This window comes from Pinus tabuliformis, chromosome 5_2 (assembly GCF_031772625.1).
Source record: "Pinus tabuliformis cultivar Carrire ecotype Pingquan chromosome 5_2, CPIR1, whole genome shotgun sequence".
NCBI classification, from domain to species: domain Eukaryota; kingdom Viridiplantae; phylum Streptophyta; class Pinopsida; order Pinales; family Pinaceae; genus Pinus; species Pinus tabuliformis.
The window spans coordinates 157,230,803-157,244,813 of NC_142306.1; the positions used below are offsets into that span (position 1 = coordinate 157,230,803).

Below are 14,011 nucleotides of genomic sequence, written 5' to 3' on the forward strand. Positions count from 1 at the left end.
CTTTACTCTCTAATAACATTCATTTCGATCTAGGGATGAGAATAAATGTGCATTTAATTCTCACTTTCTATTTTTTAACTCACCCACTTAAATAAAAACCCACTTAGCCTTTTATTTCTATAGTCACTTTTTCATTTTCTAATTTTTCATTGACTTTAATAAAGTCACCTTTAAATTAGAATGTAACTTTACCACTTATAAAGTCACTTTTAAATTAGAATGTAACTTTACCGCTTATAAAGTCACTTTTAAATTAAATTGACTTTACCACTTATAAAGTCACTTTAGGAAAAAAGTAAAAAAATAAATTTGGACACTTTTCCCTAGGCCAAAGATCAAAGCCTTAGGAAACCACTTCTCCTCTGGTACCCAAATTTTAACAACTATCTGGAGCCAAACCTTGTTCATCATCCCAAGAATAAGAAAAGTGCAACACAAGTTTGGGAAACTTTCCATAACTTATTTGGCACAATGAATACGACTAATGTCAATTGGCTCTCCAATTTCAAGATAGTCGACTTCACTACTATCGAGGAGTACATTATAAGGTTCGAGGACCTAAAAGCTAACATTATTACATCTAATGGCAAGGATAATGAGATCCAGAATATGTGAGTATTGTTCCGAATAAATTTCCTCCTACATTCAAAAATTTTCCTATCATCTTTTATGGCATTCCTCTTTTTTTCAAGGCCCCTACACCTACTTTAAAAAATGTGTTTTCTCACCTTATCCAGCATCAAGTCACTTTGGTGATGACAATTTTGGATGCACTACCCCCTACCTCATGCAAGCATGAAACTATAAGGGAAACTCTCAAATTGAAATCATCAAAGAAGAGAGGACAATGTGCTCTTATTGTCATAAGGAGGGGCATTCCTTCAAGAGTTATCAGCTTTATCTAAAAGATTAAAGAAAATTCTACGCAAACAACTAGCAATAATAACCTTTTCAAAGACAAGGTTGGTTCTTCTAACTTTGCACATCTAGTTGTGAACGTTGCTTCATGGTTCTCGACATCTTCACAAGAATGGATAACAAGCTTTGGGGGTATGAAACAAATAATGAAGCACAAGCACCTTTTCTCTTAGTACAGCGGTCAACAAAAAAGAGAAAGGTAACTAGCAGTGCTATAATGTTCCTAAGTAGGAATATGAGTGATATTAAGCAAATAAATAGTGCAGCAGCATATAAAATAAAAACATGCATTAGACATCCATGAAAACGCTGCAAATCTAGAACTACTGAGCCGTATAATATAAAATCAGAGAGCTAGATACAATATGAAATGGAATGGTGCACCTGGGCTTGTCTCAAGGACAAGCTTGACAAAACCCAGGTGAGAAATAGCTGAGTTGAAGACTGCCTAGCTGTTGCACCACTCTGCACTGCGTTGTCCCAATAAACTATTGCCCTGCTGTACTTTGACCTGCTAAAATGTGCCCAAAAATTGCCCAGAAAATTATATCCTTTCAGCCCTGGACTCCTTGGTAAAAACCCAGAAGGGAATTTATCTGGTTTTGACTTTGGATTTTTGGCCTCCTTGGAGCCTCTCCCCAGTGGTTGCTGCCAAATTCGACTTGCAGGAAACAGCGTGCAAATCCCTCTGAAAACACCATTGGAATGTTGGATTCACCTGTGCTAACTAACTCCTTGCTCCCCGGATGGCTCTTAGCCAAGATGACTGCTCTCCCAAGCCCCACAAAATTGCTGCTAGAGGCCTCTGCACAATCCCTCTACCCAGAAAGTTGTACAACTGATACACTAGTCTAGCTGGTTGCAAATCCCAGTGAAAAAACCCTCAACAAACAACCTCCTCAGCTCCCAGAACTCCCAGCAAGCAATGGGCCTCCCTGCTAGCTCTAACTCCACCTACGTGTTTCTGGATGCCCAAGAAATACGCAGTCCCCTTCTCTGCGTTGCTGGCTGAAGTGAGTACCTGAGTTGAACTCTCTGAAATCCCTGTGGAACAGCCTCCCTAGGGCGGGCACGGATGGTCCCCCGAAGAAGAGGTTGAATCTCCCACTTGAGAGATTAGTGGCAAAACAGCCGATAGACTCGCTAAGAGCGTGCTAAGTGTGTTTGTTTGCAAATGCTCAAGATCGTCGAAAATGAGAGCTCATCCTCCCTTTATCACCTTCGGCCCCCTTAGCCTCATGTGGGCGCCTCCATCCACCCATTCGATTCCCTCCATGCTCATCGAATGGCCAAGTTCGAATTACTCATGTGGGTGGCCCCCACATTCCACTAGCTGCAAAAATAAAGTCGAATTCCCCTATAGTTCCTAAGTCTAAGTGTGGGGTCCTCCTCCTAAGCCAAAAATGTGTCGCTGCACCCTGTGACTAATATGTTTGAGAAGGGGCATGACAAGTGATGACTCAAGTCCCCTAGGTTCTCGTTGTAGAACTATTGTGGTTGGCAATGCTAAGTATGAACATGATCTCTGTGTTCTTGGGGTTGAACCAAATTTACCCTCTATCTACCACATCATACACACCAATAAACAGGGTGGAATTTTGGAAGGACGTGTAGATTGTCAAAGATATTAGCAATGGGTTCAAAGTATTTGCTTCATGTTTTTGCGATGATTTTGAACATATGTACAAGTAGTAGAAGAATTTATCACCTCTAATTTCCATGGAATAGTGTCCAGTGTAGATGACAATAGTAATTTATGTCATTTTTGTCTAGGTCACACCAATTACGGATCCTTGAGCTATATGAGCCATATTCACCTTGCTGAGGATCTTACATAGATCAACCTGTTAGTGTTACCCAACCCCAGTTGGTGACCCCTATAGGAGAATTTTTCTCCTAGATTTATCTGCAGTCGACCGCCAGCAACCCCTTGTAGCCACCAAATAGCTCGATGTGCCACCATTCTCCACCACCTGAGCTAGCCATTGTGTGCCCTTGCTCATCTGTTATGATTGTATGTTTGATGGTGGGCCTTCCAACCCTAAAGGTAGGACTTTTCATTATGTAATTGGGTGTTTATGCTTGCTTTTCTTGGGCACATTTGGAAATGGATTAGTGGGGGGGATTCAGCGGAAAGAATGGGCTTGGATTGTACTCATGTTCCCTTGTGCCAACCTGGGGTTAATCCTGTATCCTAGTCCCGTGGGATCTCCTCTATTGGCTACTAGCTTTAGAAGTGGCACTACATGGGAAACCCTGATTTTGGTTTCGTGGTCCCACTTCCCAACAGCATATATCTCACTCCCCTTCGTTCATTATAACCCCTTTCACATTTTTCCCATCCGGGTCCACAAGGTGTTAGCCTCCCCCTCCCCTTGTCCACACTTTCGGTTGGGCCTGGAAAGATGCCCCAGAGGTTGATGCAGCTAAACAGAAAGTTAAAAGCATAATTTGGCCACTTACAACAGGGCATGGGAAAAATTCCAAACATGAGCTCTACCCTCTATCACTATGGCAATCACCCTGGTTCCTAGGGCCCCTATGAGTTCCCCCTGCATCTTTAAGGAACCCATGATTGTCCCAACCTCTAGTGGGCGATGAACTGCCCAACATTAAGGATGTAATTGTTGCTTAATCATACACATCATGCTCTCATCCCCTGGAGCCCCAAGTAGTAAAGGAAAGGAAAAATCAATAAAAGGAAAAAGGCATATGAAGAAGGGTGGAAAAACAAAGGTCGGCATAACTCATGTATCACGATTGCTCCCTCCCACATCTATACACCCAATGTGTGGACTTCCCTCATTATCGCTACCCTTGTACCATAGCACGTGGGTTGAAGCCTTCCCTATTTCCCCATTGCGTTCCATCATTATTTCACATGCCACCTACCATTTGATGGATGTACCATGGACCTGTCACTCCCTTATAGATTGAAACCACCTAATAGGATCCTTTATTAACCTCTCTTGTCAAGCAACGTAACACCTATACTTTCTAAAGCCCATTTGGAAGGGCATGCCACTGTGAAGTGTCCACGTTTTCCCCAATGTGAAGTGTCCACTGGAAAGTGAGGAGGCGCATTGGATCTTATACAAGATTGCACGTGGGTGTCCATTTTGGACTTGGCTTCCCTATACGGAATCCAAGCCCTCCAGAGGGTCATAATGGCACTTATAGGGTGAGCGTTGAGAGCCATGGGCCTTCACCACAACAAAGCATTGATTGCCACATCATTGACTTCTTCAGCACCACACAATGCTTGCTCATGCCCCAGTCATACAGAGATGATGATGCATTTGGACCACGTTGCCCAGCTGGCCACACACTTGCACCCAGCACTTCGCAATTGATCTAGGTCCCAGATCATCTTCTAGCCCTCACTGATGGAGCATTGAGTTGTTATTGAGCCACTGGAGACCCATGAGACCATTGATTGTGCCCCACAACCACTTGGGAGCACCACAGGATGTTTTGTTTGGAAATCAAGTGGCCACCCCCTTGATCATCATTTTTGGAGCCCTCCTCTTCATCATGGCACATTAAGGACTCATCTTGGCCTTTCAACAACCGTTTGCACCATTATTTTATCATTTTGGCTACTTGGTGGGCTTGTCACCAAAGTTATTGTTATTGGCACATTAAAATATTATTAGGGGCTTAATTAGACCAATTCGAACTTGTGAAAGGCTCATATAAATTAAAGAGACCTCATTTGTATTTGATCATCATCATTTGGATAGGGATCTCCCTTGAAAAAGAATTTGGCCCTGCAATTGATGGATGAAATTGGATGTTCTTGATGCAATTTGATGTTTGGGATTTTCACTATCTTGTCTTGGAGCTTCTATTTGCAAAATTAATGGATGGATATACTCACATTTTCTTGTAAGTGTTACTTGAGGCTATATTTTTACATTGTTACATGTCTAATGTATGGAATATCTTGTCATGATATTGTATGTGCCCTAATTTAATGTGAATTTATGAAAACAATAAGATTATTGAAGTATCGTGTGCATTACTCATAGATAATGTGAATAAATCTTCCTAGAGGCTCCTTTTGCATATTGCATCATTGAATCTCCATCAATCATTGTCAAATGAAGTATAAACATCTATTGTAGCTGAGTTGATGCCTCTTTAGGGTTACTGAAAGCTACATAGGTCTCCTTGATAGAGCGAAGTTCTTAGGTCAAAAGAAAATCTTGACTCCATTTCTCTCAATTGGCAAGGCACTGGTCTTAATCCTAGGTGATCAACTTAAACCATTTTCTTTTCATCCATTACAAAATTTTGCCCTAACCCTAGATGGTCAACTAGGGCCTAGTGTGAATTGCTTTAGGGGAGGAATTTTAAGAGTGAGTTGGTAGGCTACTGCGTTATTGTGTCCTCTTTTAGCCCTCTGAATTTGAAGCAATTCTCGTGGTTATTTTGAGAGAAATCTCAAGCCCTAGCTCTCATCCTGAAATTAATCTGAAACGTCCTAGGTTAGCGACATTCTTAAGGTCATTTGCTCTTGAAAACTAAAAGGAAGTTAATCAGTGTTTAGCCTTTCTCATCCTTGCTTGACCTAGTAATCACATTGAAGATCATCCTCTTGCAATCATTGCAAGCCCTAGGCCTTGCTTGGATTTTCCCCTAGTTCTCTCTATTGGTGTCAAACCCTTATATGGTAATCATCTTACAAAGCCCTTAGAGAGGTCTTCCCCCACTTAGGAATCCTTAGGTCTAGGAGTATCCCTCGTGACTTAATTATCTTTCCTCCTAGATCTAGGTGTCCTTATAAGCCTTTCTTGGAGAGCCATTAGCTTCTTTTTGAAGCATTGAGCCATTATTTGAGTCTCTCCTTTGAATAGGACTTGGAAATCACACTGTACCTTGCCACTGATCCTATCACTCAAGTGATTCCCCTTATACCGAGACTCCTCCCATCGGTGAGAATCTGTAAAGAGAAAGGTACACTAACTGAGGTGACAATGGATCTTTGTCCCATCGTTGTCATTTGGTCTAGTAGTTGTCCCTTAGGTACCCCTGCTAGATTGAGTGATAACATAACCCTCTTAGTGGTGTTTGTGAGGGTTTTATGATGAGCAAAAATCAAAAAGAAAACCTTTCAAATCACAAATCAAGGCATTCTTCCAAGACCCTTGAAATTAGTCATAGTGACATTTGTGAACCATGGCCACCACTTCTCTTCATGGAGCCAAGCACTTGCTCACCTTTATTGACAACTATCCCTGATGCTAGCTTTCAAAGGTACACCAAAAATCTTTACAGCATGTTTAGGGGTGCTTCACGAGATTTGGGTTACATGGTGTATGATCAACCCCTGAATTATCTATGATGGATTTGCACAAGGGAGATGGTTCATGATCGATTTGCACATTTGAGATGGCTTACTCAACAATTGCTTGACCTCAACTAGGTGCTTACATGCTATTATTCACAAGGGCATTGGAGATATTTAGATAGCTTAGTGTTGTTCTACATGATGGCCAATGAGTTTATCATTAAATATTAGAAAAATAGTGTGTATTCACTTTTCTTTGAAAGGTAGTTGAAATTGGTGATGGTTACAAATAAATTTGGAGATTTCAACAATGCAATTTTTTACCACTAAGGTCCAAATTCGAATTTCCTCTTCAACCCTTGAAGATTTGATGAGGATTTGAGAGGATCGTTCAAATATTTTGGATGGAGAATAATCATGGAACATTTATTATCAAATATTTTAGAGAGATTTGTGGAAAAAATTTAGAGATATTACTTCCTAATTATTAACAAATGGTTGTAACAACATGAGAGATATGTGGATCTAAATTTATTATTGGTTATTGTTGCCTCAAAATCTAGCAGGTCTTGTAGATGGTAACCTACAAGGCAAGAACTAGACTAAGGGACAACAATGAGGTGTGGCCCACTGTCACCACAAACACTACCCCCTGCACTTTATGGACTTTCACCAATGGGAGGCTTCCCTTTAGAGAGGTCACCTACGAGAGATGTGCTAAGTTCAACGATCAAGGTGACAAGAGGTCTATAGCAAGGTTGAGCGGGAGCGGGAGCGGGAGCGGGAGCGGGAGCGGGAGCGGAGTGGAAGCGGGGAGCGGGAGTGGCGAGCAACATTTTCAAAAGCTCCCAGTCGGAAGCGAATCGGGAGTGGATTTTTATATAATATCTATTTTTATATATTTTGATGCATATATGTCAACAAAAGCATGTAGAATGATGAATTAGATACAAAAAGCATAAAAACATGGATTAAACCATATAGCATCAATCATCTAGAAATTATAATCTTCATCAACCACGTCCACAAGTTACAAGTTCTCATTTATATAGCATATAAGAGTGCACATAACCAAAATAGCATCGAGTGCAATCCATCTTTGAACTGAAAATGCATCAACAAATAGGCTCTAGATGGCCTCTAGTATCCAAAAAAGTCATGCTACAACAAATAGCTACATATCATCAAAATCATTGCCTATCATGGAATCTTTGTCATTAATATCACCCTCTAAGAAATTAACATAAGATAGAAAAAATGTAGCATGTCAAGTCAAGATTTTGCTTGAGTGATGGGTACATTTTTAGTAGGGTCATGATAGAGAAGTTCGACAACCAATGTCACTAACATCAAGGTACATAGAGGGCTTGGTGCTTTTGATTAAATACAAGTCCCATACCCTAGTACATGACAAAATCCAATGGAAACATTGCAATTCCCCCAATCTCGAAATCCTGAAAAACAAAAAAGTCTATTGAGTGAGATCAAAAATTCTACTTTATCCATATGAAATCCAATGAGGTCGGAATCATTCTCAAATATCCTGACTCATTTCACAGTAATGTTAATAATTTAATTAAAAGTCACTTTTGCTTTAAGAATTTAACATTACCATGAATTGCAGAGCAATACTAGGTAGTAGGGACATAAGCTTGAATATTAGGCTGCCCTACTCAAAAACTCTTGTTTCTTTGAAAAAAATTGCTTTTGGAACATCTTTGTGACAAAAAGTTTGTGAAAAAACCAAGGAGCGATTTTTTTTTGTGAGAGCACGCTCCCAGGTCACTCTCACTCGCAGTGCACTCTGGGAGCGATTCGAAGGGGCAGGAGCTGCTCCCCTACAACCCTGGTCTATAGAGGACAACACTTCTTAAGGACAAGCTCAACAAGTTAGAAGAGGCAACTTGCATCCTCTAACAATGCCGTATTAGGGCACAATTGATTTAGAGCTTGAGAGATGGCAAGCCAAATGGATTAGCCTAGAATCAAGAGGCCAAGAAAAGGTTTCTCAACAATGAATACTAGCAATCAAATGGACCAAGAAACCTTCAACAAGCCCCCAAGTTGAAGCCTAGCACAAACTAGGGTTTCCTAGTGCAAGAGAAATCAACCTTAAAAATGGATAAATTGGCCACTAAACGGATTTGATTTTGAGGCAATCAAGAATCCTCCTATTATTGAATCCTTCCACAAGGCCTAATTCCCTCTCTAGGTCAACTCACGCCCTAGCCCTAGCTAGTGAAATTGAGGTTTAAGGTTAAGTTTGTGTGTGATCACCAAAATTACAAGGCCAATGCCTAATCCTTGGGATGATGGAGTCTATGGAGGTGAAAGATTGACTAAAACTTGGTAAGGAGTAAGGGGATTTTAAAGCCCTAGCTCAAAACCCTAGTTATTACTTTTGTGGGGGATCAAGGTCACTTAGAAGAGCTATTACAAAGATACACCAAGGGGATTTCCATTCACCTTTCATACATGAGTAATGCATAAAATGACATTATCTAGATTCTATACAATTGACCTTCAATATTAAATGGCACAATAGAAAAAACCCAAATAACAATGCATTCTATACATCAGACACGAACAAAAATTTCTCAAATACAAGGCTACTTACAAGACAAAATGTATGAGCAATCCTTCATTGATCCAAAGTAACATCTCCAATGCCAAGAAATAGCTCCAATATGCCAAAATACACCATTGAGTCACATCTCCACAAGAATCCAAGACGCTGAAATGATGTCACAAGTGATGTTAATGAGATACATTGATCCTCTCCATTTATATGAGGATGACTACTAATTAGCGTAATAACACCTCTAAAACAAGTTGGGCGCCACAATATACTTGGGTTACAAGCCAACCCACTAACTTTATGCAAATATGCCTAAATAGCCCACACTTGAGTCATAAGCTCTCTAGGGCTAACGACATCCAATAAAAGGACTCCAAATGGCATGTCCAAGGCTGATGAGGCGTCCAAGGTGGTGTAGAAGCATGTCAAGTCCATGATTTGAGGGTTGGCCCTCAAATCCACCTCATTGCCTCTTGTGGGGTCCCAAGATCTAGCTAGGGCACTACAAAGTGGTCTCCAACTACTCAAAGTGACCTACTCTGCTCCAACGTTGAGGGTTTCTCAAGTGCAACAAGCCCTCCCTACTCTCTCAATGTGATACCATTCTCATCTGGGCTCTGAATCGGCTACCATCCATCAATTGTTGTCAAGGTTAGCCTAGGGGCATGTTCGGTCCAGTTGTGTCATCTTGAAGAATCTTGATTATGGTACAAAGTGATCCAACTTCCTAGGTGCAAAAGGTTCCCAGGGACATGTCTCATCTGATGTTGTTGTTAGGAGGCCCAAGAGTCTCAACACTTCACCTGTTTGTGCCAATGTACTTCTCTGGAGGACCCTGGGCACCTATGGAGAAGGTGCCCAAGACCTATGCGAAATTTCCGCTACCCAAAAGGTGTTATTAACCCAGTAATTATTTTGATTACATATGCACAACAAAATTAAATTTTCAGCTGAAAGTAATGAATAAAAAACATGAACGACACCATTCACCAAATTAGAATGCAGCAAAATATACGAGAAACCAATCACACTAATAACACAAATATTTTTGGACAAATGTCCCTAAAAAAACCCCAAGATGGGGAAAACCAGTTTTCAAGATGAGGGTTTTATTATTAAATATTTAGCAAATATGCTAATGGGAAATTACATTTATTATTTGTCTAACACTGGCAAATCGATCTTCACCTTTGTTGATCAAATCGGCTAGGAAAACCCCACAGCCTTCCTTCTGCAAACCATACGGCCCTCTGGAAGCAACTTAGCCCTTGTACAACCCTCTTTCTCCACCCACATGTGCGGCCCTAGGAGAACTCTACCTCCTCTGGCAAATTACACAGCCCCTTCACGGCCTAGAGAATAAACTCGGTTCCATTTGTAGAAAATAATCTAGCCAGCAAAGCCTCCCTCTGAAACTCAGAAGTTGGAAGTCTCTTGATGAAGAATAAACCCCGAAAAAGTCCTCCATTATTGTTGTTGCAACCCTCTTGGTGTCTCACTGAAAACTCACCCAACAATACTCAACTCAATGTGTTCCAATGTTGCCCATCAATTTTCCTTTATAGTCTCTCATTCACAAATGAACAGCCAAGATTAGAGGTTATCTTGTCCCAATCAATGGCTAAGATCGTCTTAGAAACTTTCAAGAAGCTTCTAGAGTAAAATCAACCTTATCTTAACTAATGCCAATTAATTATCCAGTTTTCCTAAGTTTCAACATAGGAAATAATTAAAAATCACTAATTAACTTAATTAAGACATTTTCCCTAGGTGAAACTTAGGAAAAATTACATGGCCTTAGAGGTAATTCATTTCTCTATGTTCCTAGCCTCAGCATCACCTCTTAAGGCTAGAACACCTGTCTAAGCTACAATATTTAACACTCCCCCTTAGCAAGGAAGGTGTTCCCAACGACAACCAACTTGTCCCTTAAGAAAACAAACTTGCCCTATATCAAGGTCTTCATCAGAATGTCTTCCACCTATTGATCTGTAGGCACATACGGTGGTCGAAGTGATCCACGATGTACACAATCCTTGATGAAATGGTATTGTGTGTCAATATGTTTTGACCAATCATGAAATACAGGATTCTCAGGTAGCTTGATACAACTCTGATTGTCACAGTGAATGATGGCTGACTCTATCTCCTGACCAAACAGTGCCACTAGCAACTTCAGAAGCCATATGTCCTCACATGTTACCATGCTCGTTGCCACGTACTCTGCTTCTGCAGAGCATAACGTAACAAACTCCTGCTTCCAGTTGTACCAATAGACAACCCCTGATCCCATGTTGAAGCAACACCCTAAAGTGCTTTTCCGGTCCACTACATTACCTACCCAGTCTACATCACTGTAGCTAATCAACCTAACACCATCACCCTGAGTATACTTCAACCCATACTCAATTGTACCTCATAGATATCGTGGCACATGCTTTGATGCTATCCAATGCACTCTCTTTGGTTCCACCATGAACTAATAGAATTAACTGCAACGAAAAATATCCTGCTTTGTGTTGACCAAATATATAAGAGAACCAGTAAGCCATCTATATAGAATGGGGTCCACTTGTTGATTTTTAAAGTGTCTTTATCTTTGATGTAAAATTCCCTTCTAGTTAACCCTCAGAGTTTGAATAATTTTCTGAGTTTATATTTAAAATTTTCACTGGTGCCTTTTGTCAAACAGTTTGATTATGGTATACTGCTATAGGTATTTTCTCACAATATCAACTTCAGAAAATACATACATTGAACAAGATGCATTCCAAATAAGGCCTTCAAAGCTTTCAACTTGTTGACCACTCAAGTGACAACTACAAAATTGTCAAAGACTCCATCAGCAGAACATATTTCAAAGCATTCCACCATGGTTAGAGCAGTAAGAATTTCAGAACTTCATCATCATCTTCCAGCAGATTGTCAGCACTACGTATTCCAAACTTTGCATCCCTGCAGGGTCATTGTAAAAGATGATTCTAGAATGAGGAAAATTGAGTCATCTAATACACCTACGTAGCTTAAGATTTTTTTAGAGAGTTTTCACTCTAGGGAGTTTTTTTCCTTAGCTAATTATTTGTGTTTCTTAACACTAAATAATTAGTTGAGTTTTTCTCCCACATATCCCCCAAAGTTGTAGTGAGGCTTGATGGTTAAGTCTTAGGTGAGTCCCAGTGTGTAGAGTCAAAGTAAATTACCATACTAGATCATGTCTAAAGTTTCGCAGAATTTGGTTGTGTCAAAGCGTCAGTTTTTAATTATTGAAAATTTCCATTGGTCGAGATTTTTAATAATTCTTTGATGTAAAATGTAATAAATGTTGTCTATAGAAGTTGTATGGGGTATGAGTACTCAAAATTAGACCTCAACACCTCAACTTTCTATCTAGACACACTTTGAGGGTCAAAAAATGTGTCTTAACCCCTCATTTTCTATTTTTTCCATTTTTTGGCAAAAACTGGCAATTAATTAGCCAGAAATTACCCAAAAAATAAATGAGAGAAAATAAAAATTCTCTCAAAGTGGAAAAATGATTGAAAATTGAAGTGGACTTTCCCAACAAAGAATTCAAGTCAAAAAAGTGAAGGAATCTCCACAAATCAAGCAAGAGAAGTCCCAAGGAAAATTTGTTGGTCCTTCATAACAGCTAATGGTCCAAAAAATCGATTTTCTCAAGGAAGATGGTCCAAGTTGGTTAAATTAAGTGAGGATTTTTCAACGCAAAAGGTTGGAAAATATTTTTTGGTGGTCTAAACCACTCCGGCAATCAATCATAAGTCCATCCATCCACTTCTTCAAGGCAAAAGAACTTCTCTCTCCATGGTTTGCGCAAGGGTTTCTAGAGAAATCGATTTCTCTTGTGGTCAAAGATGAGCAATAACTTGGACCGAGCTGTTTTCCACTAGGAGAGGCTCCTCTCTCTCATTTTTTCTATAAATTGAGCCCTTGGCTCCTCATTATATCATGGGATGATCATTATAAAATTGAGCTCTTGGCTAAGTGAAGCTCTGTTGGACTATGTACTAGATATTTTTTGAATAATAAAGGATGTCTTTGGGGGTAAATTTTTGGGGTATTATTCTTCCAGACTATGGTAATATTTTATTGACTCATTGTGCTTAATATTCTACTTATGTTATTAATTGTTTTTATCATTTTCCATTGTGGATTTATTGGCGTGTATAGTTATCTTGCATTGATACTTGGGTTGGGGAAATACTCTAGATCTAGAAGCGCTAGTGAGTTTTCGGTTGAACCCCCAGTCTTCCTTTTCATTGTACTATCCAATCCCATTTGGATCTAACAATATATTTTTGGAAGTGTGTAGAAATTATTTTTTTGAATCAGATCTTGAGCGTTTGGAGACATTTTCGATTGAACCAACCAACTCTCAAGCATAGAAGTGAAAGAACTCACATTAATATTTTTCAAAGGTTTATCAATCAAAAAAAAAGATTTGAAGGCCATTTTGTTGCCATTACTTGAAACCACTCTATATTTCATTTATCTCTCTATTATTGTGATTTAACTCGGTAATCTGGCTAGTTTTAGAGCTATATTTTTGTTTCCCAAGAGCAGACTTGTACTCGTACTCTTTGGGCTAACAAATTTGTAAATTTTGTAAATATTTTGTATATTTCCTAACCCTCGTGTATATAATTTTATTTTATTGTCTATACTTTGTTTTTCTCTCTTTGGCTTCCACAGATCTAGCTGGAGAGGAGGGTTTTTGGCTTGGAATTTTTATAATTGTCTTGCACGTAAATGCTTGGGAATTTAAAGAGATATACATCGAAATTTTTTGAAGCTTCAACCCTACACTTGCTCGTGATTTTGAGCCATTTATTTTTCGTCCAAACCCTTGCACAAATCTTCCTCTAGGAGGCTAAACAGCTAGGGTTTCAAGCCATTTTTCAAGTTCGATTTGCGATAGACCCATCGTTTGGGGCTTGGAAAATTGAGATCGATTTTTTCTTGGAAGGTCGTCTTCAACAAAAAAATTTGAGAGATTCAAGTAAAATCATATGTTAAGGCTTGTAAAATTGAGATGAAATTTTTGAGGCCTTTTCTTCCTTGGCCGTGAGCAATAGAGGGTCTCTCCCTCTCTCTTTGTGCGTAAATTTCTTCATCTTGGACGGCTAAGGGTTTGAACGAAAATCCTTGGAGGATTTAAAGTTGTTTATTAAGGAAGTTTCATTGTAATTCATTGATATAAGCCT

At 39.5% G+C, this 14,011-nt stretch overlaps 1 protein-coding gene across 2 annotated transcripts in view; it reads right to left on the bottom strand.

Moving 5' to 3' along the window:
* The window catches only part of LOC149157997 (Protein kinase superfamily protein), a 349,830-nt gene that overhangs the window by 295,770 nt on the left and 40,049 nt on the right, over positions 1-14,011 (bottom strand). The window lies entirely within an intron of this gene.